Here is a 26,163-nt window from a genome sequence, read left to right as displayed (position 1 = left end):
AGAGAGAGAGAGAGATTTCGGGACATTATGCATGTGAGTGCAAATACAATTATTGTACATAGATAGTCGTAACGTTTACGAGTTTGCGCACACAACGTCACATCGCCATTCGCTCGAACATCCCGTAATTGGAATAAAGCGAGCGTAGGATAAAGGATTAACTTTCGAAGTTTCGCATATTCCGGTCGGAGATGCGAACCGCAGCATTAACTGCACGTAAGTTTTAACGGATTATCGCAACTCGTTGCTGATTTAAGTTCCAGCGACGCATCGCAGCGCAGCAACATCAAAGTCGTGGATGGTCCAACCCACGCCCATCGTCCTCTTTGACCGACGTTAATGGAGTTCTCATTTACGTCCGAGTCTAGGTAGAACACAAAATTATAATAAGGTCAAAATAGCATCAAATTAAAATCATTTTTATAACGTCATTTGATACACTTTTGTTATCAAGAATTCATCACAAAATTATCATCAAAAATGATATCATTGATTTTTGTTAAAATAACTTTAATTTTTGTGATTTTTTAAATTTAAAAAACCATTTAAAAATTATTATTACATCAAGAATTATTATTTATCATAAAATCATCATCAAAAGTATCGAATAGTGTATCGAATAATATTATTCGATATTTTCTAAAATAATTTTCTTGATGTCATCTCGATTTTATGATTTTGTGTTCTACTTGAGAGAGTATTGGAAGCACTCTGGCCGTCGGGAATCGCGCAGTTTTATCTTCGTGAAGACACACGGACGAGTTGTTCAGACGGACGTCTTGTTCGGAGGGAATTTTGCGTGATCGCCGTCGTGTTGCATCGTCACTCGGACGGTGTGGTTTGGTCGGTGGGTGACCGGAGTCTTCCTTCCTTTCCAAAGGAATTCAATTTCCACGCAAGCGTTATCGAAGAACGTACTTCCATCTCCTACGCTACGCAGACCGTAGATCCGTCGCCCGGAGCATCTGCGAGATGCAACTTCCTATCGTCGCGTCGCCTCCTATCATCGACATCGACAATTTACGACGCGCTCGCCCCGCTTATCCAATGCACATGCGTACATAATACGTTTCTGCAATTTGCGACGATAACTGCCGCGCCGTCATGACAACGAAAAATCGGAAAATCGTCGACACGAAAATGAAGTCACGCCTCTTATTAACGAGTCGATCTTGATGTATTTGAGGAAATTCCACTTTTCAAGCTTCTCGTACTCATTAAATCGAAGAGGATTCGTAAATGTATAACAGTTTATCTCGCGTAATGTTAAAGCTCATATGTAACTTTCCCAGAAATGTTATTGTGTGCGATACATAACTTTCACTCGGAATGTTTTAATTTACATTTTATACCTTTTACATTTAATTTTATACTATTTACAATAATTCATGGATGAAACAATTGCAAACAAAAGAGTAGTTACTATAAATTTCATTCATTAAATAATTAGTTTTTTTTCAACCTGTTCTACTTTTTCTTGATAGCTGAAAGAATAAATTCCATGTAATAATAATCTTTGTTTGCAGAATCGATGCACCAAGCGAATTTTATTCGAACATTATTCTTTGTCAATTAGCGAGTCAAGTGGATTATATTGAAGTTATTGACAACTTAAAATAAATGTTTTGCTTGTTATTATAATAGAAAAGTATATATTTAATGAGCTAAAAAAAGAGTAAAAAATAATGGATGTTTAACTAAAAATAATACGTTTTTTATATATAATACATCAATTTGATATTCAAGTTTTAATCTTATTAAGTCTTTCTCAGTCACGATTATGCAGATTAAATTATTAAAACTCAAAAACAAAAAATAATAAAAAATAAAAATAATTTTACGTTTAAATAATTTAGTCTACATAATCGGAATTGAAGACTTACAATTAGTAAAGTTGAAAATATTCTTGAGGGGTGATACCCTTCCACGGGTGCTTTCTACATAAAGATTATGCGTTTCATGGGTCCAGATCCATTCTTAGAATGACAATGTTTCGTGAACTTACAGTCCACTCCTTGCTCCTCGCCCTGATGAAGTGGACTGCAAGATTCACGAAACGTTAATATTCCAAGAATGGATCTAGACACGGAGAAAACCTTTTATATAGTAAAGTTGAAACTTATCTCATTGCATATCAATTTGTTAACGTTAAATTGAAACATTAAAAAAAATTTGTATTCTTTTTAATCAAACATCAATTATTTCTTTGCTCTCTTTTAGCCAATTTAATATATTATTACATTGTCTTATTATAATAATAAGTAGGAAGTATTTATTTTGTAAATAATTGTAAATAATTATATCCTGTAAATATTATAACCTGTTTTACTAATTGACGAAGGATGATTGTAATTTTCGAATACACAGAATTCGCTCGGCAAAATCGATTTTGCGAACAGAGATTCGTAGTTTTGTGAATTTCCGCAAAACAACTGATTGTAAAGTGCATTTTAATAGAACGCTTGAATTAACGGCGCCGTCCCGGATATAATGCGATCGAATCCCCGGGTGGAACGCATTGTGAACGCATCGTGATATACCACGAGAATATGGTAACGATGCGAGCTATTTACGCGGACGCAATTGGGGCAGTGTCTCGCGCAAACATGTAACACAATTACGACAATATCTCACCGTTGAGAGAAGCGAATTGAATTAAATTATGTCGACACTCTTTGTGATCTTTGCGTAGTAAACTTGAACGGACAGGAAAACAGGAAGTGCAACTGATGCGTTTTATTATATTATTTTGTAATAAAATGCTTGCGACGAAAAAATATGACAGTTACATGCGGTATGTCATGCAAATTAAATTTCTAGTCGCATGCACACGGCATGGTCTAGTGGTATATTGGATCTCTGCGTGTTATTAGTGGAAAGCGAGAAAAGAGGAAAATCACAAAAAGTTTTTGTTCCCTTCGCGGAATATTGATCCGCGCGGCTAGATTTTTTTTCATTACGTGATCATCATTAACTGATGGGAACTACGGTGTGGAGTCCTAATTTCTACAAACAATAGTTTAATTGGTGGAATTGGCTGAATAATAGTCATTTAATAACAATTTGTGTAGCGAACAATTAATAGTTGATAATACATACATCAATAAGAAATGAAATTAATTAACCTGCTGTAATTGACGCCAAAATCTGTAACATAATTACTAGGCCTTACGAGACTCAAATTATGTTAATTAAAAGTCGTAATTAAATTCAAGGAACTAAAATGACATAACTCATATATAAAAGGAATTAATACTGAGTATATTTTTATAATATACATTTGCAGATGTAATATAAAGAAAATTGAATTGTTTGACATGTTTTATAAAGAGATTTATAATTAAATGGATTCAACGTCAACTCCAGAGAATTAATGATACATATATACTTCAATAACACGGAAAAGAAAGATTTTTTTTTAAATAACTAAAAACTTCACTCAGCAAATTTACAATCGTATATACGAGTAGCTAGTTTTCTATGTTAAAGTAGCAAAGTTGTACAGTTGAATAAAATTAGTGATTATACTGAGAAAAAAGTTGCTATTCCAAAAGAATAATTGATTTAACTAAATGTAGCGATCACGAGCTGTTATTTATTAATTCAAATATTTATTAATTCAAACGAACAACATATTTTTAATTACAAGATTTTATTGACATGATTCACGTACATTTAATTTAAATATATAAATATTTGAATAAAATAATCATTACGAATTTTTTAACACATTTACGTTAATAGCTTTTTTTCTCAATGTAAATAATCATATTTATTATAATAGCACAGCGAATTTGTTTTAATACAGCAAAGATAACTTTCTATAAAAATCAATGCAATGTGCATTTTGAATACATCAAAATTTTTAACAAGACATAATTAAGATGGCATATACTTTAACTACTATAATGAAGAAAACTTGTTACATTAGCAATTTTTATCGTCACAAAAAATTAGCTGAATTAACATACTGATAATTGCACTGAGAAAAAGACGCCTAGAAATATATTTGTGAGAAATGGATATATTTATTTCACTAAAACAAATATTTAAATACGGGCAAGATAAAATTTTATTCCTAGCAAATAAGCAATTTTTTTTATTTTTTGCAATTAATAAGATATATTTCACAGAAATGTATATTTCATTATCACAATCATATTTCATTGTAAGTAACATTTGCTTCGCAATACTTCGACATTTTTCTCTCAATGTGTTTATACAGACGTAATTTCTTTGTTAAATCATCAAATTTTTTATATTATACATATTCAATTCACATAGCAAGCTATAGCTTTGCTGAATCACCTAATCTATTTTTTTCGATGAGAGAGTGAAGTTAATTAATTGAAATATTTAATCCAACCACTGTTCGTGTTCTTTCGAAAACACATATCATGAATACCACCGAATCCGTCGTTAATGTGATAATTCCTTTGCCAATTTGGCATTAGCACGCGGGACAAACACGGATTTGTGAGATTCGCTGATCACTAAATCAATGATTGATATCCCCACATTTACGTTACATTTGCATCTGCATTTACGATCGTGTTAATTCTCGCACGTTGCGTCTTACTTCCTCCGTTCGGTCTCATCTCCTCAAGCATAGTCCAATTACTGGGATACACATAACGCGGCTTTGACAGATGACGGAAACGTACGTTACGGTTTAGGCTTTCGTGCGACACGAGACATCGCTATTGTCTCGAAACGCGATAAGACAGTAGCACGCATCGCCAGCGTGCACGAGAAACAAGTAGAAACAAGTCACGAAAGTATCGAGTTGATTTTTAATTTCGCTTTTTCAATCCTTTTTTAACGGCAGTAGGCGGAGGTTTCGGTATGCGTGATTTATATTGGAAAAAAATATGGTATACCGCATTCTTCATCCACAATTAATTCCGCACTCGAACGAACAGGAAATGTAAAAAAAATGGGTCGAAAAACGTGTTACACAAACGTCGATCACTTCAAATTAATGATTTGACATTTGTAACATTTTTCACGTTTTCGCAAACACTGCGACTGAATGCGAAGAGTGTCGAGTGTGAAATAGAATAAGGGTGATTATTGTAGCGTTAATTAAAACGTGTCCTGCATAATTGTATCGCATCTGAGTTTGTTATATTTTTTACTCACGCTGAAAGCGATTCATGCGTGTATAAGTATGTCGCGTGGGAAGAGTCAAACAAAATATCGGATTATTCCGGTTTATTAATTAACATACGTATAATTAGCCACGTTTTTCCAGTCGACTCGTATCCGTGTAAATGAGTATCTTCAAATAGATATTTGGTATCGAGTTAGCTTATTTATTATAATTTTCCTAATTATTAACACGCTTCTAGTTATCATGAAAATTATCAAATATTGAATTTACAATAATTCACGTAATGATTCGATATTATTGTAAAATTCAAGATTTGGTCGTAATTGTTTGATCACTCGCAGCACTTTTTTATAAATCGGACGAAGGAAAATGTGATTTATTCCTGATCTATGAATTGACGATATCAGCGATACTATATTTGAAAATACACGTCTGCTCAAAATATTCGCGCTTCTTGAATTTTTATCATAGTTGAAAATTTATATTAAATTTAATGCATTTTATATATGTCTTCTCTAAAATATTAACATAAAAGATGTAATACTGATAGAATTTGTAGTCAATGTGGAAACAGTAAAATTTACATTTATAAATTGTGTTAAATTAATATAAGTAACGTAATAAAATATAAGTAACGTAATAAAATTATAAATAACGTAATAAAAATAACATTTATATATTAAATTAATATATTTTATTAAAACATTTATGTTTTAAAATATATTATTTTTGTGTTAATTGATCATTTACTATGACAAATTATGTTATTTTAACACTACTCTTAAAAAATGGGATATCAATTTAACACAATAAAATTGTACTATTTGAATATTTTGTATAATTATATTATAATAAATTGAATATATTAAAAGTTTAACACAAAATTTTAATAAAAATTATTTTTAAGACAAATATAAAATATTTTTACTGTGTATTCTCTCTCTAATAATATTTTTAATGTTTTATAAATAAAATTCGGAATTTTTTGACTACGATAAACTTCTTTCATTTGCTGTAATCTCATTTTCATAAAAAATTGACTTAAAGAAAATGGGAAACAGCAGAAATAATAGCTATTACTTTGTGAGAAGATCTACGATCTCATTCGTTTGTTCATTCGTTCGTTCGTTCGTTCTTTTAGATTGTCCGTCATCCTTATTCTTCTTATCTTCATCTTCCACTCTTGGCATAAAAATGAGAATTGTGTTTGCACGGCCATAGCGGAACATGGAAAGGAAATTCTAAGAAGAAGTAAAGAGACGGCCCCGGCGCCGAGCAAAAGACTTAGCTCGGCCCATCCTGTATTCCATTTTCTTAAAATAAGAAGCTATCGTACTGCTTCTATCGATACTGATGTGCACCGTGTCTCTTCTGATTTTACTACTGGAAATCACTCGGAGAGACGCGATGGCAAGCACATACACATACGATATGTTCGAACAACCGGAAAAAACCTCTCATGGGAGTCCCACATTCCGTGAATGGCATCCCGAAAATAAATGCATTCCGCATTCACTGTTCACATTCGCTATCCCACGATTTTTATTACTTCGGATTGTAAAAAAAGCTATTAATTGAATAAAATTGAATCAAATTTTTTGCAGTGTATATTAAGTACAATAATTACAATAATCGCCTACATATTCTTTTTGTAGCAATTTAGATAATTTCTGAGAGAACGAGATGCTCATAATAAAAGTGAAAAAGTTTTTGAGTAACTATATATAAAACTTGTAATTTTATTAATTTTGTCAAATTTTCATTTAATTTCTTTGCACTGACCCTAATAATAAGGTTGAAACGTATGTCCTAAGAATTTGAAACACATAAAAATCTGGCTTGTAATTTCTTCTTGTTATTTATTTTTTGTTATTTATTATTTATTATTATTAAGCCATTATAAGATTATTTTTATGAAACAACTATTTTTTTCAATCACCTTTTACTTTAATAATATATTTTTTAAAACGATTAATTTTTTATAGTACTAAAGAATATTATGAAAATAGTTTTGTTATTAAAATAGTTTAATACTACGGATAATATATTTCTTTTATCATTGATATATTTTTTTCACATAAATCCGACTTTATTTTATCCGAATTTTAAAATAGAAAATAATCATAGAGATTAAATCGGGGTTGTAGGTCGGATGAAAAAGTGATTCCCATAGTGTTAAACTATTTCCATTTTTTAGTATAATAGTATAGAAAAGTTAATTCATCGTTCTATAACATATATATATTAAAATAAAAGATGATTAAAAAATAAAAAATGATTGTTTTATTTTACTGTTTTTTTCTATCTATCTTTTGACTGGAAATTATTATTTTGAACCTTATTATGTGTAATTAAAAAACTTTAATGAAGTTTTTCAATAACATATCTTTGTGTTACCGAAAGCTTTATAATCTTTGCTTATGACGCATCTTTTATAAATGTTTCATTTTAAATGCACGTTATATTGAATTTTAAGCAGAATTGCCTTCTGCCTCTTCTGTAAAAACATAGCAAAATAGAGTTACGAGAAATTTTCATTAAAATAACGATATTATTGTTATTCTTTAAAACACTCGCAGGAATACTCGTGAAGGAATCGAGAATCCCTTGGATGACAACTAGGTTACCTATCCATTTTTATTAACGTGTTAATAAAAATCGATCATGTTTTTTATGCTGTCATAGACAGTAGTCGCGCGCGTGATGTTTTAAATCTGAAATAAATGAAAGAATTTCAGAAGAAAATATGACCACGGTTGCGCACTTTCTTCATTTCTTGAAACATAAAAAACCCACTATGACAGCCTACCTTTAAGTCGTCTCCCGTAACTCGCAGTTCATATTCCAGTCGAGTATATCATGCTTTTATGTTCCATGCGAAACCGGGGCTCGCAAAATTGAACGTGATCGGCATTTCGTTCATTCAACATTGCAATACGGAACATGCGGGATCGCCAATATTCGACATCTTAGATTTTACGGTCAATAAAAATCATTTTTATGTTCATGCAAATAGAGATAGGCATTAATTGTAAAATAATTTATTTTATTTCGTCTGTCTAGCTTAGAAAAAATAATGACCGTTTAAAAAAAAGAGTTACGATAATGGTATTACAATTTAACGCTTTACTTTCCAAGCTGCATGTAAGACACTTATTATATACTTGGATTTGCAGTGCAATTTACTTGAATTGAAAACTGTAAGATTTACGCGAAAATATTAGGACCAACATCCGCTTTGACAAAATATAATTTTTCTCGCTTATTTAAGTAGAACATTTATCGTTCGGTTTTCACTTATTATTGTTCCAAAAGAGTTCTGCTCTTTTTCCATTATTCCTAAATTTTATCATGTGTAAACGAGCGCTCGTGCTCTTTAAACGACGTGAAAGGTTCAAAAAAGAAATAACTGCACAGTCGATTGCAGAAATATTACGCGGTACCATTGTATCTTTTTTTACATCGCAAAACGATTTAATGTAGCAGTTGGAGTAGCTTAATGGATAAAGTGATTGAGTGATCACATTATTCATTAAAAATTTATGAATGTATAAAAAAATATTAACTATGTACTTTACGAGATTGAGAAAGTTCTCAACTTCGTAGAATATACGTGTAGTGTATGTACCTGAAATTTTTTGGTACATTCAACAGATATTTAATTAACATTATCGAGCAATTCTATGTAAAGAACAGTTAATGTCTGTCGCGTTATAAAAGGAAACCGCTTTTGCCATCGTTTGATTAAAGTCGAACGCCCGAAGATGCCTTCGGGCTCTCAACTTTTTTCGCGTCTCGCCTGAAATACACTACTCATTCCACTCATTCATGTTCATTAATTGAATTTCCTCTATTGATCGGACTGATGTCAATTTTTTCTTTCTAAGGAATCGAATGCTTTGATCTTGTTAAGCTCGTTGAAGTGCTCGGAATTTTTTACATTCCTATAAAAAACTGATAAATATTTTCACATTTGTATTGTCGTACGAAAATGTGGATGAAGGTATCACTCTCTTATATACTTTAAAAGTGATAATTATATAAATATATAAAAGTGATAATTATAAAAAAAACTTGATTTTTTAATTATTGTTATCATAAGTTAATGTCTTTTAGTAAACGTCGATTATTAAATTCACTTAATTTCATGAAAGTCGTAAAAATTGTCATAATTCAAAAAAGATGATTTAAAAAAAAATTGTTATAATCTTCACTATTCAAAAAAAGTTTTTAAGAATATCGATATTGTAAGTAGTAATATATAAATAATTCTTTGGTACGTAAATAGAATAGTTGAAAATTTTGATAATTTATTCTAGATTTTAATCGCCTTGTTTTTCTAAGCGGAGACTAAATATATATATATATATATATTTTTTCCCGGCATCAGATTTTTTTTGAATTACGAATACTCCCTATTTTATCATGACCTAGGAAACGTTATATATACTCCATTCGATCAGATTTCTCAATATTCATCATGAAATAGCTTTCTGGATAAAAGTCGTACAGCCGCATCCGGCGTTGTTAAAGTCTGGGCAAAAAAAAATGTCAATGTGTTCTCAATATCTGAGGTAAGATAATCTTGCTGTTTCAAAATCACTGAAAGATAAATTTATCGCTGCAGTAATGACACTGGCAATAATTTTATTTTTATCGTTACATCGTGGCATATGAAAGCGCAAAACAAGACAGTTCCATTCGGATCCAATTACGTTTCTCCGATGTAGCTTAACTCATTCGCTATAACTTATCCGAGATGCAATGATATTTTTGTTCAATTTAATAAAAGTCTCTTAAGCACATATAGCATACTATAAATCTTTTTTACGAACTTCGGCGTACATAGAATCGTTTTTGCGAGAGCACGAAGTCGCGGCACATCGAAATAGCTTTACCGTGCGATATCAGAGATGGAAACGCGCGCGCGTGTAATGAATTTGTACAATATTGCGTAATCTATACATATAATATATAATCTATACATATAATATATAATCTATATAGCGTCGTACAATACAAAGGAAATATTTATATTCGCATAGTTTCGAAAAGAATAACCATGCTCTTCCTTCGAATCTCAATATAATAGTATACCAGACAAAAAGATTGGCCCTTTTCTGTTTAATGAATAACTCTAACAGTACAGAATAAAAAATATACATGAATATTGTTTATTATTATTTATTTTTTGAAATATTACAAAAATATTTTATATATATTTTATGTAAATTTTATTCAAAAACTATTATTAATATAGACTAAATATTATATATCACATTTATGATATAAACAAATATTTTTAATAAATATTTTATTTTAATCTGAATTATAACGTCTTATTATTTCCAGCATTTACTAAAATATATATGATAATAAATATTTCATAATATTTATAATAAATATTCATGATCTATGCAAGACTATAAAAATATTTCTAGTGTAAGACCATAAAAATATTTACAAAGTATTAAAATATATAAATCTTACAAATAGTTTGAAAATAGTTTAGAAATATTGTGTGCATCTGGAAAAAAACGTTGATACATCTAATACTAAGATATTTTTGCAAAAGGCGTTTGAAAGATGTCTTTAAGGTGTCTCATATCATGATTTTGTCTTATCTGAAAATTATTTCTTTGCTACCGAAATTTCGAATGTTAGTTTAGCGAAGTACGTTAAGTTGTTGATGAATCATTAACAGGACATCCGACGATTCAGTATGTGTGCGGCCATACCCGCAAGGGCCCGGCGGGATTACGGGAACGGTCCCATAAATTCAATCTCGTTTGAACAAAGGGCGGATTCTCGGGGCACATCCGGTTCCTCCACCCAGCAGCCCGGGCGCGTATCTATCGCCGCGTCCTAGATTCTAGTTCCAGCGGTGTTTCGGGGCTGTAACGAAATTACAGGGGCTGGAAATTAACATCGGTGAAATGTTGTTACCGCGGAAGAAGTTGGGCGAAACTCAGCATCATACCGCGTCGTGTACCTATTCTCCTCGATCGAAGAGAGAGGAAAGGAAACTACTATTCGATAGTCAATTAGCATTTCATTTAACGGAGATCACGCATCGATAAATGAACCTTTCAACATTATTCGATTTTCCCGTCAGGATAATTGCTCGTCAGCTGTTCCTCGCTTCGTATCATGCAAATATCCTCGAATAAACGGAGGAACATAACCATTTCGTGTTTCCTTGTCAGTTGTCCGGAATAGACATAGCGTAACCCCGAAAGTCTCGTCCCGCGAGGACATAACTGACGTGTAAAGGACGCGGATGCAAGAATTTGCACTTTCCGTGTGGCTGCTATGTCTTTGATAAATTAAATCAATCCCATACACGCTTATGCGGCTGAAAAATTTAGGATAAGAGGAAGGCGGACGCGTTTTCATCGGAAAGAAAATTGCGGAGCTATACACGTAATATAATACAATTTCATAAAGCGCTCTTTACATTTATGGCTGGCACTTGTTATATTTTTATTTTGGAAGTGTATAAGAAGGAATAACAATATCATTCATAACTTCAGTATGTCTGACGACAATCCTTTGTTGAACATCACTTTTATCATAATTTCTTTCGAAACTATCACGATTTAATCGATTTAGTCAAAATTTCTTGAGACATTTTTTATTAAATATCTATAAATATCTCTTTTATTAATAATTACAAATAAAAGTTAGACTGATGAGAATAAATCATCAAATAAAAGAAAGATTTCTATTTTCGATCAAAATATTGATAATATTCATATACAAATTTGTAAATTTTTTTTATTAAATAATCTCTTTTATACATTAAATAATTTCTTTTACATTAAATAATCTCTTTGGGGGGAACTATCACAATTTAACTATTGATTTAATCATTAAATTACTCTAAACATTTTTTTAACTTTTTTTTGCTTTTATCAAATAATCTCTGTCGGAAACTATCACAATTTAATCAATTTAGATATTGAATTATTCTATCTTTTATTCAAATCTTTTATTCAAATAAACAATCACATCGAATTTGTTGGAAAGAAAACGGCGAGGCAATACAATTTCACAAGACGTACTTTACGGCTGATACTTGTATTTTTATTTCAGACATGTATAAGAAAGAAAACAATATAATTCGCACAATTCTTGGTGCACAAGTCTGATGACGTTCCTTTGTCGAATATAACTTTTATAATATAATTTCTTTCGGAAACTATCACAATTTAATCAGTTAGCCATTGAATTATTCCAGACATTTCTTTTATTCACGTCCAAATAAAGAACCAATTTGGTGAATTTGTTGGAAAGAAAATGTCGAAGCAATATATATATTTATAATGCACTTTCATAAAGCGTACGTTACGGCTGGTATTTGTTATATTTTTATTTTAGAAGAGAGGGGAGTGTATAAAAAGAAATACAATGTCATTTGCACGATTCTTGGACAATTTGACAATGATTTTTCATTGAGCATCATTTTTATTACGTATTTATTTCTTTCGAAAAGTATCGTGAAATCGATTTAATCATTAAATTACTTTAGTCATTTTTTGTTAAACATTACTCTCATTAAATAATTTGTTTTGAAAACTATCGCAATTTAATTGACTTAGCGATTGAACTATTTTAGACATTTCTTTTATTCATGCTTAAATAAAAATTCACATCGAATTTGGGAAATTTATCGGAAAGAAAACAGTGGAGCAATACATAATTTCATAAAACATTCGTTATGTGTGTTTACGGTTCGTACTTGTTATATGTTTTTAGATAAAGAGGAATATAATATAATGTCATTCACATAATTCTTGGAGCGTTTGACGTTTTATTGAACATCACTTTTATTATATAACTTTTTTCGGAAACTATTGCGATTTAATCGATTTAGTACAATTAAATTACTTAGACACTTTACAAAATATTACTTTTATTAAACAATCTCTTTTTTGAGTGGAGTGGAGTAGGGGAGGATTATTACGACTTAATCAATTTAGCCGTTGAATTATTATTCCAGGCATTTCTCTTATTCAGATTCAAATAGAAAACGTAACGAACCACGTCGTACTTTAACAAATTCATTGATTCGTCTGAAATAGCTCGAACGTACATTTTGGGAGCTTCCAAACTTCCGATTTAACTACTCGTATCAACTAAATGAAACTTTCTAATTTACTTTGTTTACATTTACAAATATATGTGAATATTTCAATACAATGTAAACGACAACGGGACTCTGCAACTGTAATTAATGTTGCAAAAGTAAAGTTTCATGTTAATTTGATCCAAACAACTACGACTAGCGGCTAGATATTTAGTAATCGCTTGCACGCGTCTCATATCCGCGGAACGGGAAGTTGACGAGTGTACAGGATAGAAACTCGCGCTATAAAACGTAAGACTCGACAGGCAAAGCGATTACATCGTCGGCGTTTAGTTCTCACGCGTGCAATGTGCATTCCCGCAAGCGCCGCATAGGCGACGTGAAAAAGCATCACGTGCATCGATCGTTCATCGTGACAGACGATCCGGATGGACGTTCATCGGGACGAAGGGATGGTCGACGGTAAAAATGAATAATAACCGACGACGACGTCGACGTCAACGTCTACAAAAGGATGGAAAAAGGAAGCGCTAGCAAACTTCACGTACCACGATCGTCGTTTCCATCCCGGAGGGATAGGATCTCGTGAAACGAGACTCGAGGGTGAAAGACGGCACATCACCCAACACTAACGTTTCCGTTCTCACGACGGGGAAGAAAAAAAGAACCGCGGCGACGAATCGCCACGGTTTTAGTACGACGCCGACGCGTCGCGGAGGCGTTTTGTCGACGCCAAGCCGGGTATCCAACTTCTACACGGATAAGTTTGTTCGATTTTTCCGTCCTCGTTCTTTTTCGTGAGAAAAACGCGGGTCACTTGCAAAAATAACGTTCAATGCGATCCTAAATAAATCGCGGCCGATCTTGCGAGATATCGCGAACTTCCTGGGAAAATTGCTGGACTCGCGAGACTCCTCTTTCTTTCTTTCGCAATTCCCGAAGGATGAAACGTGACTCCGAGAATTTCAGGATGATTCATGGTCGATGAGCTCGCCGTCGCTCGACGGTGGGGATTTAAGTCGAGGATTGAAGCCGGCACGAAACTCGGCGAGTATTACTTCTCTTTCGCCCGACGGTAAGGACTTCGCTCGGACGTAAAGCTGATGCAGGAAAAATGAATGGGGTGGAACACGTCTGCCGTAAAAGTGCCTGTGAATTTATTATTTTCGTTGACTTTGTAATGTGATACGATATAAAAGTGGAGTATTCAATACTACTCAAGGGTAGAGATAAAAATTATTCGAAAAAGACTGGAAACTTTAAATAGAAAATCTGGTAAAAAGCAGTTTTTACTTGAAAAGTTTTTATTCGGATATGTATTTTTCTACATTTGATGCTACGTTGTTATTCTAGAATTCCGTTTATGCATTTATCCAAAAGATTCTGTATACAGATAACTGTAAACAATTATATGTAGTACAACGACTAACAAGGAAATCGTTAGAACAATCCGTTCAAACTCATTCTTTTTCATGGATTTCGTATATGTTGCAAAGTATAAAAAATAGACCCATATTTTTTTATCTGCTTATCTCAAGATTTATGGTCAACCCTTGAAAATAACGGATTTTTTTTCATTTTTAGCGAATATATTTGCTATGAAACTATGAGGTATATGAAAAAAAGTTTTATGCTAAAGTTTTATGGTATTTTTAATACTGTATTTAAATTTTTCGAAAATATCAAATTTTTTAATTTACACCCAAAAAATATTTTGATTTCTAAATATGGCTCTAATATTTTTTAATGCTCTACAACATATCCATCAAAATCGGTGAGCGACAGTTTTCTTAAAATGACAGCCACGTATACAATCAGATCCAGTTTTTGAAAAGGTTTTATCATCTTATTAGGCATCGCAGTAACGTAAAGATATTTCTGTCTCGATATTTAAGTTATAAAGACAAAGATATTAAATAAAATCAAAATATTAGTATTAAACATTAGAGAAAATAAATTTTTCTTTAATATTTTAATAAAAAGCAGCATTTTTATGTAAAAATCCAGTTTTTATCCCCAAGTAAAAAAACCTTTTCTTATTCAAAGAGTATGCAAAGAGTATTAAGGAGGCCATAAGCAGAAACACGTCGGAGACATGGCAAAAAACACAGTTTTTTTTCTTGCAACCAAATGTAGGTATTTCAATTGTCTTGCCAGACATGGAATAAAATAAGCGGGACAACTTAACCGCGTCGTCGGTATTCGTTTTAAATACTCCTAAATAAAGTCATAAATATCACCGTATGCGTGGATCGAGTAGGTAGAATCTAAGGGAAGCTGCCAGAGAAAAAATGGTCAAACTTTGTCGTAACGTAATACTCGATCATAGAATATCGTTACGGCGATACTCTAGTAGTCTAGCTAGAAGAAAGAAATTGAGTAGCGAAAGCTACGTAAGCGAAGATAAATGACAGTTTTCATAGTTTATCAGCGAGAGCCTCGCTCGAGTTATATGTAGACAAATTGCGCGTAAGAACTTTGCCAGTCGCGTGGAGGCAAGCATGTATATATATATATATATATATATATATATATATAAGTAAATAAACTACGTAAGAAACGTATAGATCAGGAGCACTTGAGATAAAACTAAGACAGGAAGAGTAAGGCGTAATCTCGCATCAGATAAATTAATAAGCGGCCTGATAAAACGGCGCGCTCATCACGCGATCACGAAAACATATGTCGAGACTCGAGCACCGGTTTCTCGTGATCGCTTGTAACGTAATATAACCGCAAAACATTATTTTACTGTCTATTGATTTTCGCGGGCAGATTAAATGAAAGTTTCCTGGAGCGGGTGTAAACGGTGCTCGACCTTACGAGATTGTAATTACGCAAAATGTTCGTTTCCGGGCGTTTATGGACGAATGTATAACTACCGGCAAAATTGCCATCGAGTAGTTTTATAGGAAATGGAATAGATAATGTCCGGACATCAGTTTCTAATTGTCTCTTAAAACATGGCAAGATAGTGCAAGACAATGGAGTGTTCAAAATAAATATTTATACAAGCGACAGTTAAATAGAATTAAAATTAGCATCGAGTACAAACAATACAGAATGTTCGAATGATTTCTCATTTAGATATGATTTAATTATCTTTAAAAGTGTGAGTATTTTATAAATATTCACTGTCGAAGCGACATAAATAATGGAGCGAAGATAATACCGAGCTGGTGATTTTATAGTGTTCTATGTATTGACTATTTTATGGGAATCCTCTGTTAAAGGAAATTGCATGTTTAAACGATGAATTCTATTGTCTTGATATATAAAGCTTCAGGAAGCTATGTATATATAGGTAGGTCGTCGATTTTATTACAATATGTTGCATAGCGCTTTATTTTACTTATACAAGCATAGTATTTAACTGTTATCTCGAGTGATTTTTTTTAAAAGTGATAATATCAGAATTATTGTTAATACTCGGAATTATATCAAGCTTAATGAGGAAATTGAGTAAATATTTATACAAATGAGTCAAAGAGTTAAAATTATTGTCGAGTACAAAACTATAAAATATTTAAACAATTTCTTATTTAGGTAATTTATTAGTAATTTATTATATTATTCTTAAAAATAAAAAAATAAAAAGTATATATTATTCTTAAAAATATTTTATAATAATATTCAATGTCGAAGAAACATTAATAAATAACGAAAATGAAAGTAACGCCAAGATAGCAATTTTATGTTTTATATTGACTGTTCTACTATATATCACCTATGGGATGGATATCACTTATTAAAAGAAATTGCGTAGTTGAACGATAAATTTTATTTTTTTCATACATGAAGCTTCAAGAAGCTATAAATACAGTTATGAAAATATATATAATCGATTTCATTACAACACGCTGCGTATTTTTATTCTATGTATCTTCGTAATTAACAGTTATTTCAAGTGTCAGTTTCATGAATGTAGCATTAACAAACCACCACTTTTATTACTTGGGATTATGTCAAGCTTAATCGGGAAAGCGAGTGAATATTTATGCAAGCGACAGTTAAAAGAGTTTAATGGAATTAAAATTATTGTTAGGTATACTATAATTGTTTAGACGATTTCTCATTTAGATATAATTCATTGATATTATCTTCAAAAATATTTTATAAATATTTAAGTATTCATACAATATAAAAACATTGATAAATAACGAATTGAAAATAATGCCAAGAAAACAATTTTATGGTTATTTTTGTTTTGTATATTGATTATTCTGTAGAATAGGAATCCTCTATTAAATAAATTGCACAGTTGAACGATGAATTCTATTGTTTTGATATATGAATTAAGCTCCAGAGAATTATGAATGTAGTTATGAAATGTGTATGTTATTGGTTCCATTACCAATATGCTGCGTAGTACGCTTTATTCTAAATTCAAGCGTGGCGCACTTAACAATTATTTCGAATGTCTTTTTCATGAGTATGATATTAACAAAATTGCTTTTATTACTCGGGATTAATTAAGAGCTTAATTAAGAAATCGAGTGAATACTTATACAAGTAACGGTCAAGTAGAATTAAAATTAATGTCGGATACAAACTGAAATATTTAAACAATTTTTCATATAGATATAATTAATTAATTAAGAAATCGAATGAATATTTATACAAGCAATGGTCAAGTAGAGTTAAAATTAATGTCGAGTACAAACTGAAATATTTAAACGATTTTTCATATAGATATAATTAATTAATTATTTTTTAAAATACTTTATGAGTATTTAGTTCAATCAAATTATCATTGAGTAATGAAGTGAAAATAATATCAAACCGTCGATTTTATGATGTTTAATATTGATAATATTGTATAATATTGATTGGTTCTATGGAGTAAAAATTCCTTATTAAGGAAAATTATATAATTGATCGAGATGAATTTATTGCTTTGATATCAAGGTTTAGAAAATTATGAAATGCAATTATGAAATGTGTATACCGTTGATTAGAATATGCTACGTAATACGCTTTATTCTACGTTCTAGTAAATAACAGTCATTTCAAATATCTTTTTCGCGGATGTGGTATTAACAAAATCGCTGCTTTTATTGCTCGGGATTATATCAAGCTTAATTCAGAAAATCGAAATGGGATTTTCGTCGACAAATGTGAATTTGTTTTTGCGGTTTCTTTGGATTACAATTAATCCCCTTTTTGGGCAATTCATCGTGTCATATAGCAATACAAATTTATTTACATAGCTAACTACTTTAATTGAATATAAATTGGGATTAATTCGGTTTATTGTACATTAAAATCTATATAAATCTAATTACTTGTATAATTAGCTTTGTAGCCGGCATTAGCGTTTAACTAAAAAAAGGATTAATGCGCCACTTCTTTATATCGCTGAGATAATATCGCGTTATCGCGCAATGTAATGCGTGATATCGGAGAGCAAAGATCAAATCACCGTTATAAGCGTGATGTTATTTACAATTTTGTTGGCTTAGACAAAAATGGGGAAAAAGATATTTGTAAATCGATGATAAAACTGCTTGCGCGATATAGCACATTTCATAATTTATCGGTTAATTGCATATGCATAGAACAATTTGCCATGTTCAGCGACCTGGTTAACGAGCGGAATTTTATTTACGCGAATGCGTGACACAGGTGGCAGAAAGTTGCAGTAAATTCGATCTAAATATAATGATCGCAAACGAGGGTGCATTACGCCAATTAGATATTTCCCATTTATGTCAAGGGTGCCTGCTAATTTGAATTTCATCAAAGATTCCACATGTATATTGCCTCCAAACATCGTTAATATCTAAATACAAGTGGCATAATCTACAATCTTCACCAAACGGCACGTTCTCTGTTCTCGTAATAATACTTACTGATCATTAATTATTCGCAACACAGCTGCAGCAATAGTACAAGCAGTCGCCAATTCTCATGTAACCTGGTTCTCACACGGTCGTTCGCTAAAGTTGATTCGGATTACCAGTGTATCCAACCGAGTCTGAATTTATAATCCAAAAGGACGATGGTGCCGGCACTGCCGGCTGAAGATGCATTCGCGTGTGAAATTCCTCGTGACCAGCCTCTAACGAGGCTCGTAATCCGTAATAACTCGTAATTTCATAGTTATTATTCCCGTAATGAGAACGCCGGATCTTTCTCTTTCTCTCCCGTGGGGCCATCCAGCTGGCAAATTCGCGACAGTAATTTACCGCCCGTATTGGACTCCCGCGCTATCGTGTTAAATCGTGACAGACATGATCAGCTTGACAGTGCGCCTCCGGCGTGTAGACGTCACATCGATAGCGCATAATTTGGATGTTACGGTAAGATCACATCCGGTTGCGCTGCTATAACCTCATTCCATAACAATTTACTACAATCTCACGTACTCTGCACGTGTTTTGTACCTGGTTTGCAATTTATATACATGTCACGTTTCTACCATTGTCATTTTTCATTTAATGTGTTATGCATGTTTTCCAGTTTTGTAATTTAAAATAGCGTTTAATTTCATATTTGTTTTGTAACATTTTGTTTTTTTTTTAACATTCATAAGGAAAAACTGTACGATTTTAGATGTAAAATAATCAAGACAATCACATACAAGCGAACACTTGTTAATTACACATTAAAAAAAAATTTGGTAATAATTATCAAATATTGAGTGAAATAATGTCAAATATTCAATTAATACATAATATAAGAAAAAATAATTTTACTTTCCTAAATATTTAGTAAGTATTACCATAATAATATAACCGTTTAATAATACTTATTAAATATTTAAGCAAATAAAATTATGCAAACAACATGTTCAATGCAAAAAATTTTCGGGATATGTATACTATGGTATTTTGGAGAGAAAAAGGCTTGACTTTTTGTTGAACAGTAATTATTTCAGTCATTTGATAATATTCTTGAGACTTCCACGGGTTCTTTCTATATAAAGATTATGCGTTTCGCGGATTTCTTCTGTGTCCAGATCCATTCTTGAAATGCCAACGTTTCGTGAACCTTGCAGTTCACTTCATCAGGGCGAGGAGCAGCCTGATACTCAAGGGTCTGATTCTCGCCCTGATGAAGTGAACTGCAAGGTTCACGAAACGTTGGCATTCCAAGAATGAATCTGGTCACGAAAGAAATCCACGCATAATTTATATTTCAGTCTTTATATTTATGAATACTTTAATTGACTCTATATTTATTTTTCAACATTACGATTAACAACAATATCATTTTGCCAATTTTCGTAATTGATCCATGATGGATCCATTCTCGAGTCATTCTCTAATCTCAGATTAATCTTATCATCGTTTTCCATATGCCGATCTATCTCTAAGACTACTCATGCGTTCATGAAAACTCTTACGAAGATATTCACGAAAATCCTTTCTACTATTGATCGTCTTGTTCAGAAATTGCGGACCTCAAAATTGGTTTTCGGATAAGAACAGGTATTTTCCGCCGCGTTAAGCACGCTAAAAGCGATGCGCAGTTTAAATTCGTTCTCGTGAAAGTCTACTCTCGGCGATTACAATTAAATTTCAATAGTGTGTCTAGTCTAGCGATTTTCGAGAGATTTTTCTCTCGCGTAAATAATATAAAAATTCCGATGAGGCGATAGAACGCGTCATTGCCGCAAACAGCGCATCTATGGCGAACTTCCGCGGTAGAATTTCCTTAAAAGACTTGAGAATGTTCTTAGAAGTTACACCTCTTGACAACGAGTGCACGAATCGGAAGTTATCGAAGGAACGAATCATTGAAAGATTTGCCCGTCCAAGCGGAATAATAGACGCGAGAGCGGAAAATTTTCGAGCTCGCAGTTGACCACCGAGGCGTGCGTATCTTCGACAAAGGCTCTTCTAAACGTATACATGATACTCTTAAAGCTCGAACCCGAGTCTGGTTACCTGAAGACTGAAGCTATTCATCTAGCCTGGACTTTGACTGACCCTTCCTATCGTTTTGTAACTTATTTTATAGGAGTATAGAGAGTTTTAATAACAGTTATTTCGTACAATATTGGCTAAGAAATTAATTTCAATTTGTCAAGAATAAGAAGGACATGGTTAATATTATTATTTTGACTTTTCTTATTCTGGTATATTAGCTAGAGATAGAAAACGTTTTCACATTTTTAGAAGATGTTTCAGAAATTATAAAGGCATTGATAAAATTAACACAAATAATATATAAATATAAATTAATATTCAATCATTATCATTAATTAATCAATTTATTCAGTTTACAAAGAGCATTGATTAGACATATCACATAAATATTTCCGAAAAAATGGAAACATTTTCTCTGAATTTAGTAAAATTAATCGAAAACTAATCAATATAAATAAGTAAAGACGAGGCCATATTTGATTAAAGCGGATCTTTAATCAAATATGGTATCTAATTATATTTTTTGCGTGAATCTTATTCCAGTTTAAGTAAACTGTCGATTATCTGTTGCTCTTGAAATACAGTTTTAAACTAAAGCTGAATTTATACATCGGATGAAAATTGTCACTTAAATGTCTACACGGAAATAACGATTTTGTTAAAGTATCTAAAAGTTTAGTTGGATACATATTTGAAAATAATTTAGTTGAATCGTCAGAATAATTATGTAGAACGTTTAAATATTGATGATATGCTGCAAAAAGTTTAAATATTTTAACAAGTTTTGAGCATTTTTCATAATTATTTGGATGTTTTAAATAAAATTATTTTTAAATTTGTATTTAATTTAAATTTTCTCTGTATTTAATACACGGGGAAAAAATGTAAATTTTAATAAATATGTAATAAATAAATTTTAATAAATATTTGTTTGAATAGAATTAGTATAGTTGAATATTTACTAAATGTACATTTATTTGATACAAGAATTATTCATTCGATTTAACTATTATATTTTTTCATTTAGCAAACAAAAAAAATTATTTTCCGTGAATAAGTAAAACTTATACCAGTACTATTCAAACAATTATTAATTAAAATTTAATAGATACATTTTTCTCTCAGTATTTAGATAATTTGAATTTTTAGATACTTTAACAAAACCATTCTTTCCATGTAGCGAATTTTATATCGCATACTGTCTAATATTTAAATATTATCTGATTGCAAATAAAAATTAAACAGACTATTTAAACTAATGACAGTCAAAATTATTATTTTACACTACGAACAAGCGAATAGAACGTCGTTGGAGAATGTAATTCAAAGCATAAGGCTTTGATGTTTGTTAGGCGTTCTGCGTAAAGTTGCACCTGGATTATTCTCATACACGGGTTATAGCGGAAATAGAACAGTAAACGAGCGCGAATTTTACGGCACACTGAACCGCCTCTGTGTTTGAAAGAAAAGCGACAAACCAGAGAATATTGTAGAGCGAGATTACAATTTTTTGTCGACGCGACTCAACACGTTACTGCATAATAAACACTCAGAATATTTTAAGCTTTCTGTCAATTTCGATAAGCAGTTACACTTTAGTTAATTAACTCTTTCAGATCTAACTTTACCGTTAAAAAAATTTTTTTTTAATTCAGTTTCTTTTCAGCATATTTAAATAAATAATTTATACTAAACAACTAATTTTGACTATTTTTCACAACATATACATTATTATTATGTACATCAGATCTTAAATGATGCTGATAGCATTAAATAATTTCAACGGATAATGTCTTCTAATTTAATGTACATTACAATGTACACTCTAAAAAGGAGTTAATTCGTACCGTGCATTACTATAAGGTGTGTCCGACGGGCAATTAAGGTGATGACGCAAACAGTATTCCAGGTCTTTTTATCAATCACTTTTGTATTAATTACAAAATAAATGTGCGTGAATTGATTGAAACCTAGTCTTTTTCTTGCGTGTCGATAAATATTTGTACGATCGCGTTCAAACGAAATTAATATTTCACGTCGATAGCACCTTGTTCGAAAACGGGATAAACGTTCACATATAAACGTTGCCACGTGCGCAGTTTGTATTCAGTTTGGCACGATTTATTTCATTCCCGAGATCAAAGCGCGATGACGTTGACAATAGCGTTTTACATTAAATGTGTGCTGACGCGGTGATAGACTACTTTGGTACGCATTATTGATGCACGCGTAAACCCACGTGGAACTACCTGTTTAATAAAGTTAGTCTTGCAATGATATACTTCGCGGTATCCCTCGATACATGCAACTTTTTATTATACTGGGTCATTCGGTCGATCGACTTAACAAATTGGCGGTTATTAAAATGCATAGGCAAATAAGTCAATAATAAGCCATGACAACTGGACTGTCAGAGATCTTGTACACTTCGGTCTATATCTGACATAGTTTCGTCCAACTAGAAACTATCAACGAGGTGCAAAACAGGAATGTCGTTTTTATTTAGCATATGTTTCAGATTTAGAAAATTTATCTGTGAAATTTTAAGTATCATAAGTAAAAATGGAAATTTTAAAAAATAATACAAATTTTATATGAAATAAAGATTAAGATAGAATTTTTGGAGTTGATATAGTCTCATCTATCATAATAATTATTTTTGTATAATGTGAGCAAAAATGTCGGTTGAATTACACGATACAATTTTGTCTAAAGTAGTAACTGTCAGCGTGATGCAAAACAAGAATGTCGTATATTTTTCAGATTTCTCTAGGAAATATACTATTAAATTTAACGATTTAAATATTGTAAGTAAAAAACGAAAATTCTGAGGAATAATAATTCTAAGTAATAGAAGTAAAATTTTATAGGGCTGATATATCTTTATCTATATTACAGTAATTATGTTCTGACTCGAGCAAATAATTGAATAACATAAAGGACAATGTTCCCTTATCATTAATCACTGTACGATCGATATCCCAAGAGGCTAGCTTTTAGAAAGAATATCGACGTAGAAAAATGTTGATTTAATTATCTCAGATCTGCCACTGTAGCTTTAATAAAACGTTTGTCAAACAATTTGTGCATTTCCGTGCATAATGTTTATTAATCGAATCTGCTTGCGACGAGGGCGAAAATCCTAATAAGGGTCCACATGAAAGCTATCACCAGCGCCAGAGTAATCACTTGGAAGTGTATAGGGCCAAAAGCGTACCTGCCCTTCGCATTTTCACCCGAATAATTCATCGAGAATTCCGCCCGCGTCGTCCATTTTTGCGCGCCCGTGGTTGAGAATATTTAATCGTTAACATTAGTGTCACTAAAAACGTGATAATTTTCACGTAACAATTATAAGTGTGTATGTTATATAGGATAGGCCACTTGACAATTTCTTTAAATAAAATAACAATATTAATTATAACTTAAATATAAACGATAATAAGTGAAAATCGACCAAGAAATGTTTAACACAAATAAGTGAAGGCTATATTCAGTCAGCGGAGAGCGTTTATTAGTTCTTTAGTATGATTGGTTTTTGTCTTTAGTTTTTCTGGATCTAAGTGTAGAAATCAAATGTAATTAAGAATCACTGAGCGCTTACTGAGTTGCTTTGTCTTAAATGCACAATCATCATTCAAATATATTCACAAGGAAACTGTCGAAACCGATTTTAATGAACTGTCTCTCACTGATTTTAATGAACTTTGACTTGTAGAACAAAAAAAAATATTAAATCTATATTTTTTTATCTGCTTATTTGCTTATTTCAAAGTTTCAAAATAATACTTGAGGAATAAATTAAACAACAAAGAAAATTAAGGCTAGAAGTATAGCGCAGAGAGGTGCAAGTTATGATGCAAAAACTTTAATTACTTAAAAAAAAGATGATGTTATCATCAATATTTCAAATTGTACGTTTCAACTCATTTTGATGTCTTTTTCAATGAAATCACAGAGATTTTTAGAGAAAATTAGTTTAGTAGTTCATTAAGGTTATGCACAGATTAATAAATCTAAAGTGGTATCTCAAAGCCTGAGAAAATATCGAGAAACTTTGACTTAACTTTATAAATCTAAATTAATATGACAACAACAAATTTTATATTAATGGCATTATCCTTCTTATAAAGTAATAAAAGTTTTTTTTATGTCATAACTTGCGACTTTTTAACCGCACTTCATTAGTTTGGATCTTTTTTGTTTGTTTTTGTTGTGTTAAAATTTGAGTATAATTTTTACATTTTCACTTTAAATTAAAACATTTTTTCTGAAAATGAGAATATACTATTATTAAGAATATAAAATATCATAAAATTTTTGTGTAAAATTTTTTCTTATGTCTCATAGCAATATATTCGCTAAAAATGAAAAAAAGTATTATTTCCGAAAAGTTATCTTGACTTCTAAATCTTGAGATAATCAGATAAAAAAATACGAATTTAGTACTTTTTAATACTCTACAACAAATTCAAAGTCCGTCAAAATCAGTGAGATAGTTCCGACAGTTCTCTTTTCAGATATATTATGACATTCCATTTCCTATGATTATGTATCAAGAAATTAATATTTAAGTTATATTTCATATCGTTATTTCAATTCGAATTCGTTTTGAAAATCTGTAGCCTACTTTGTATATATAATGTCGAGGGTCGCATTTACCATTTCTTAGAGAAGTTCTTGATGATTTTTGCCGCTACCATTTTGTGTGTGTTCTACTATTGTTTTATAAATTATTCAAACCTAGTGTAAAACTGCCTGATGTAAATATTATTTAGTCATAAATGCAGTTTACCGGTGTCACACAACTTTTTGCTGAAAGATTAAATAGAATTCCGCGGTTGTAGACGTCGCGTTCACTATCGAGCTCTCGTTCAACGGAAACAAAGCCACGTGGCGTAGAAGCACGGTGTGCTGTCGTTTCCGACAGGCAAACTTTATGGAATGGATTAAACGCATTTTATCGAAGAAAGGTACGTCGTCATTGCAGCGCGTATTGAACGGCCGCGCGATCGATGCGCGTTTAGCGTGTAGACAGAGGGAATGCGGAGAGAAAGCGATAGATGGATAAGGAGAGAGAGCGAGAG

The 26,163-nt window shown here is 31.6% G+C and overlaps 1 protein-coding gene across 1 annotated transcript in view; it reads right to left on the bottom strand.

The window, feature by feature from the left end:
- The window catches only part of LOC105620293 (frequenin-1), a 49,943-nt gene that overhangs the window by 23,213 nt on the left and 567 nt on the right, over positions 1–26,163 (bottom strand). The gene's annotated exons all lie outside the window — the stretch shown is intronic.

This window comes from Atta cephalotes (assembly GCF_000143395.1).
Source record: "Atta cephalotes unplaced genomic scaffold scaffold00025, whole genome shotgun sequence".
Taxonomy (NCBI): domain Eukaryota; kingdom Metazoa; phylum Arthropoda; class Insecta; order Hymenoptera; family Formicidae; genus Atta; species Atta cephalotes.
The sequence above is the reverse complement of the archived record's forward strand: the minus strand, read 5'-3'. Positions and strand labels throughout refer to the sequence as shown.